Here is a 6000-nt window from a genome sequence, read left to right as displayed (position 1 = left end):
GCCTTTCAGATCCGATCCCAACTAAGCTGTTTAAAGAAGTTGTTCCCCTGGTCTGCCCATCTTTGTTGGAGAAAATAAATATATCGCTATCAATAGGCTACGTGCCACAGTCCTTTAAAGTAGCTGTAATCAAACCCCTTCTCAAAAAACCTACTCTTGATTATATCTATATCTAATCTTCCTTTTATTTCAAAGATTCTTGAGAAAGTTGTGGCGGCTCAGCTCTGTGACTTCCTTCAAAACAACAGCCTGTTCGAGGACTTCCAGTCAGGTTTTAGAGCTCAACACAGCACAGAGACTGCTTTAGTTAAAGTAACTAATGATCTACTCTGGGCTTCAGATGAAGGACGACTCTCAGTGCTGGTTTTATTAGATCTTAGTGCAGCTTTTGACACTATAGATCACTATATTCTACTAGAGAGATTAGAGAAATTACTTGGAATCACAGGGACTGCCCTAAACTGGTTTAAGTCCTACCTATCTGATAGGTACCAGTTTGTACACGTGAATAATAGGTCTTCTGTGTACACTAAAGTAAGCTACGGGGTTCCTCAGGGCTCTGTGCTAGGTCCAATCCTCTTCTGTATCTATATGATCCCCCTAGGTAATGTTATGAGAAAATACTCTGTTAACTTTCACTGCTATGCTGATGATACCCAACTGTATATATCAATGAAGCCAGGTGAGACAAATCAGCTATCTAAACTTGAGGCCTGTCTAAAGGACATTAGGGCCTGGATGGACCAAAATTTTCTTCTTCTCAACTCAGACAAGACTGAGGTCATTGTACTGGGCCCGCGACACCTTAGAGAAACCTATGCTAGCCTAACTGCCCTAGATGGCATTACTCTGGCACGAAGCACAACTGTTAGAAACCTTGGGGTTCTATTTGATCAGGATTTATCCTTCAACTCTCACATAAAACAAACTTCAAGAACTGCCTTCTTTCATCTCCGTAACATTGCTAAAATCAGATCTATCCTGTCTCAGGGCGACGCCGAAAAACTAGTCCATGCTTTTGTTACCTCTAGACTGGATTATTGTAATTCTCTTTTAGCAGGCTGCCTGAGCAAGTCGCTTAAGACACTTCAGCTGGTTCAAAATGCTGCAGCACGTGTACTGACTAAAACTAGGAGAAGAGATCACATTACTCCTGTATTAGCCTCTCTGCATTGGCTTCCCATAAAATATAGAATAGAATTCAAGATTCTTCTTCTCACTTATAAAGCCCTAAATGGACAGGCACCAGTCTATCTCAAGGAGCTTGTAGTGCCATACAATCCCCCCAGAACACTACGCTCTCAAAATGCTGGACTACTCGTTGTTCCATTTGTCTCTAAAAGTAGTATAGGAGGAAGAGCTTTCAGTTATCAGGCCCCACTTCTCTGGAACCATCTACCAACCACGGTTCGGGGGGCAGACACCCTCTCTACCTTTAAGGTTAGGCTCAAAACATTCCTCTTTGGTAAAGCTTTTAGTTAGGAACCAGCTCATAGCTCATAATTAAGATGCAATAGGCATAGACTGCCGGGGGGGGGGGTCTGGCATGCTCGGTTGGAGAGAGGTTGGAGAGGGCGTTAAGTAGAGGTCATTTAGGCTAGAGAGGGACCGGAGAGGGTCCCATTCCTCTCTCTAACACTCCCTCTATGTCTGCTTCTTCCCTTGTGTGTTTGCTCCTGTACTCCTTCTGGCTTTTGTCTTGCAGGTCCGTGGGATCCTCAGTGTGGAGTTACAGAGTCTCAACAACTCTGTCTCCACCCTTTCCTCTGCACACACCCAACACAGCATAACGTGGATGGCTGTTCATCATAGGAATGGGATCCACACAAGGTTCCTGCTGCTTAACAGAAGGTTTTCCTTGCCGCCATGATGAATTCATGTTGGGTGTGGGATACATATGTATGTGTATATACGTATATATGCATATGTGTGTATCCATAAAATGAAGAGTCCGTCCTTAAGACTGCTCTACTGTAAAGTGCCTTGAGATACCATTGGTTATGATTTGGCGCTATACAAATAAAGATTGATTGATTGATTGATTGATTACGCGTGGTGGGCGTGTCAGGAACCTGGACGGGAGAATACGAGCAGGAGAGAGGTGTGTAAGAAAGTGCTTAAGTCCAGACGGGAGAATAGACCCCTAATAACTATTTAAGGACTCCCACCCAGCAGTTCTTCTATTCTCAGGGTTTGTGTGTCTTCACCAGTCTTTGATTACTCACTAACTTCAGCCACCAGAGCATGTCTGCGCACTGTTTAAGAGAGAGTAAAGGTCCCTTAGGAGAGCTCTTCTTCTCTGCTCCATTGTCTATTACCAGACCTCAGAGTTGGAATTGTTGCTCCTGTGATCATATACATGTTTTTAGTCTCTTTCTGTAAACAAAAGAGGTTTACATTTTTAACTTTCAACCTAAAATCTAAAAATCTACTAAATAATCTAAAAAGCTGCTAAATAATCTAAAAATCTACTAAATAATCTAAAAAGCTAATAAATAATCTAAAAAGCTACTAAATAATATAAAAAGCTGCTGAATTATCTAAAAATCTACTAAAGAATCTAAAACGCTGCTAAATAATCTAAAAAGCTGCTGAATTATCTAAAAAGCTAATAAATAATCTAAAAAGCTAATAAATAATCTAAAAAGCTACTAAATAATATAAAAAGCTGCTGAATTATCTAAAAATCTACTAAATAATCTAAAACGCTGCTAAATAATCTAAAAAGCTGCTGAATTATCTAAAAAGCTAATAAATAATCTAAAAAGCTAATAAATAATCTAAAAAGCTGCTGAATTATCTAAAAAGCTAATAAATTATCTAAAAAGCCAATAAATAATCTAACAATCTACTAAATAATCTATAAACCTACTAAATGATCTAAAAATCAAGCTGAATGTTTCACTCCAATAGAAAACAATGGGATGTTTACAGGCAGTGGGGCCTTGTGACATCATCAATCACATGATTTGAAAATGGAGGAACACAGGCTCTAAAACTGTACAGTAATCCTATTTTAAAAAAGGTAATTAAATGCATCCTTATCCATAGGGTGAAATTGACCTCAAGGATAATAGGAAGGTTTGTTATGGACGTCAACAACTCATACAAACCTCACAACTGGTCAGAAAATCAATTTAAACCAAGTGTTTTTCAATGATTATTGATTGGTTATATTGTGATTATTGTTCTTACTTTTATAGTTTTGGTTTGAAAAACAAACATGACAAACATGTTTCACGTTATCCAGCTGAACATCTGTGAGTGTGATGTGAACGTGTCAGTGAATGCACCACCAGTGCTCTGAGCGTATGACACTAGAATTACAGCTTTGCTCCTTTTCCTGTATAATTTCTTACAGTCACTGGTTTCTCATCTTCCTCCTTAAAACTAAACAGTAGCAGAGTTAAAGTGTACAAGCACAAACTCACACTGTCACACTCTGCCTATTGAACTGTGTTATTTATTTAAAGTTTATTCTCACATTTTCATTTAATAAACATGTAGCGAGCTGCGTGAGAGACGGAGGACGCTGATCCACGTGGAGGCGGGGCTAAATCAGAAGGCTTCCAATTGTTGGACGATGTGCGTTAGTAAGACAAAGAGTAATGTGTGCACGTACGGCCACAACAATTTGAGATAAAGTTTAATAACATGAAATGCATTCAAATTGTATTCCTCATACAGTAAATGATCAATATTTTTACTGAAAGTACTTTCTGATTATGTATTTTATTACTTCCCAGCCTGATTCCATCACTGATGTTTATAGTTCAGTAACTTAAACAATGAGAAAACTCATTCACATGCAGCCAATGATACATCTTTGTTTACACTGGGAATGTGAATCTTTATTAATTATAATAAAGCTCAGTGAAAGTTTCTAAAGCAGTTTTTATTTTGTTCACAGAAGGAGTTCAGTCACAGTTATTGAATCCATTCATGATGGATTGGGACGAGAAGTTTGTATAGAACACAGCTTTTTATTTATTATAAAGGTTTAATGGAGAGTGAATTTCATTCAAGGGTCAATAATAAAACAACAATATAAGAAATACTAACACTGCACAAATTACAGTAAAAAACTGTTTTACACACTGATACACACCTTAGTAACTATATAGAATATATAAAAAATAGGGCTGGGACTTTATCACGTCAGTAACAATTAATTAAATACAGAAAAAACAAATCAGTTAATCACTTTCTTTTACACTCCAAACCGTGTGGAACCTTTCTCATTTCCAGAGTTCCTGATATACCAATAATACTGATGCACAGACCACAACACAAGAAACAGGAGAACCAGAGGAGAAGTTGTTGCTGTGCCTTGTGGATGTTAATTTTAGTTTAAATAAAAACACTGGATAGAAAACTAAAGGCTAGTTATGTGAAAATTGTTAGAGAGAGTTTGTGGATCAGTGGAGCTCTGCTAGCCTCAGCAAGCACCTCAATGCTAACATGTAGCAGCAAGCACCTCAATGCTAAACATGTAGCTGCGAGCACCACAACACTAACATGTAGCAGCTAGCACCTCCATGCTAAACATGTAGCAACTAGCACCCCAATGCTAAACATGTAGCAGCTAACACCTCAATGCTAAACATGTAGCAACTAGCACCCCAATGCTAACATGTAGCAGCAAGCACCTCAATGCTGAACATGGAGCAGCTAGCACCTCAATGCTAAACATGTAGCAGCTACCACCTCCATGCTAAACATGTAGCAACTAGCACCCCGATGCTAAACAGGTGGCAGCTAGCACCTCCATGCTAAACATATAGCATCTAGCACCAAAATGCTAAACACCTAGCTGCGAGCACCTCAATGCAAACATTTAGCAGTTAGCACCTCAGTGGTAAACAAGTAGCAGCTAGCACCACAATGCTAACATGTAGCAGGTAGCACCTCAATGCTAAACATGTAGCAGCTAGTACTTCACTGCTAACATGTAGCAGCTATCACCTTAATGCTAAACATGTAGCAGCTAGCAACTCACTGCTAACATGTGGCAGCTAGCACCTCACTGCTAACATGTAGTAGCTAGCACCTCAATGCTAGCATGTAGCAGCTAGCACCTCAATGTTAAACATGTAACAGCTAGCACCTCACTGCTAACATGTAGCAGCTAGCACATCAATGCTAAAGCAAATAGCACCTCAATGCTAACATGAAGCAGCTAGCACATCAACGCCAACATGTAGCAGCTAGCACCTCAATGCTAACATGTAGCAGCTAGCACATCAATGCTAACATGTAGCAGCTAGCACATCAATGCTAACATGTAGCAGCTAGCACATCAATGCTAACATGTAGCAGCTAGCAGGGACAACAGTCCTAGTGACAAATGAACAAAGTCAGTGGATAAATGATTGTAGTGGACAGTCGACCACTAAGTGGATGACAACATGTGAAAGTTTAAGAGGTATAAATACTTGTTCAGGCCACTGTACATTAGTTAAAGAGACGTCACATCACCACATTAATAAATAAGTTAATAAAACTACAAAACTACAAAAATAAATCATGAACCTGTGTTTGGGTTTTCGTCTTATTTTGTTTCTTGTTAAAGTCACTGAATCTCTCACTATTTTTCCTTTATTTCATAGCTTCTGCTCATCTCTCTCTCACTGTCTCCCCCATGACACCACCCCCCACCCCCACACACATCTCTCTGATTGAACTCCTCAGAACTTGTGTCTAATGATGTAATACTTGGACCTGAACAAGGGGCGTGGCCCCCATCATTAGAATATTTCATTACAGGAGAAGGAGGATCATCCCTCTGCCCCCCAGCATTGAACGCCTTAAAGGAGACGATTATAGGGTGAGATCAAGATTGACTAAATTAATTAGGCCTCAGGAGAGGGAGGGGCTAAAGACGTATGGAAGAACAAGAAGAAGAAGAAGAAGGAGATTAGATCTAGAACTAAACCAAACATAAAAGATTAAATCTCCTCATCAAAGTTAGTATTTTATCTAAAGTAATTCCTTCTTATC

The sequence above is a fragment of the Gouania willdenowi genome, chromosome 10 (genome assembly GCF_900634775.1).
Source record: "Gouania willdenowi chromosome 10, fGouWil2.1, whole genome shotgun sequence".
In the NCBI taxonomy this organism is placed as follows: Eukaryota; Metazoa; Chordata; class Actinopteri; order Blenniiformes; family Gobiesocidae; genus Gouania; species Gouania willdenowi.
The sequence above is the reverse complement of the archived record's forward strand: the minus strand, read 5'-3'. Positions refer to the sequence as shown.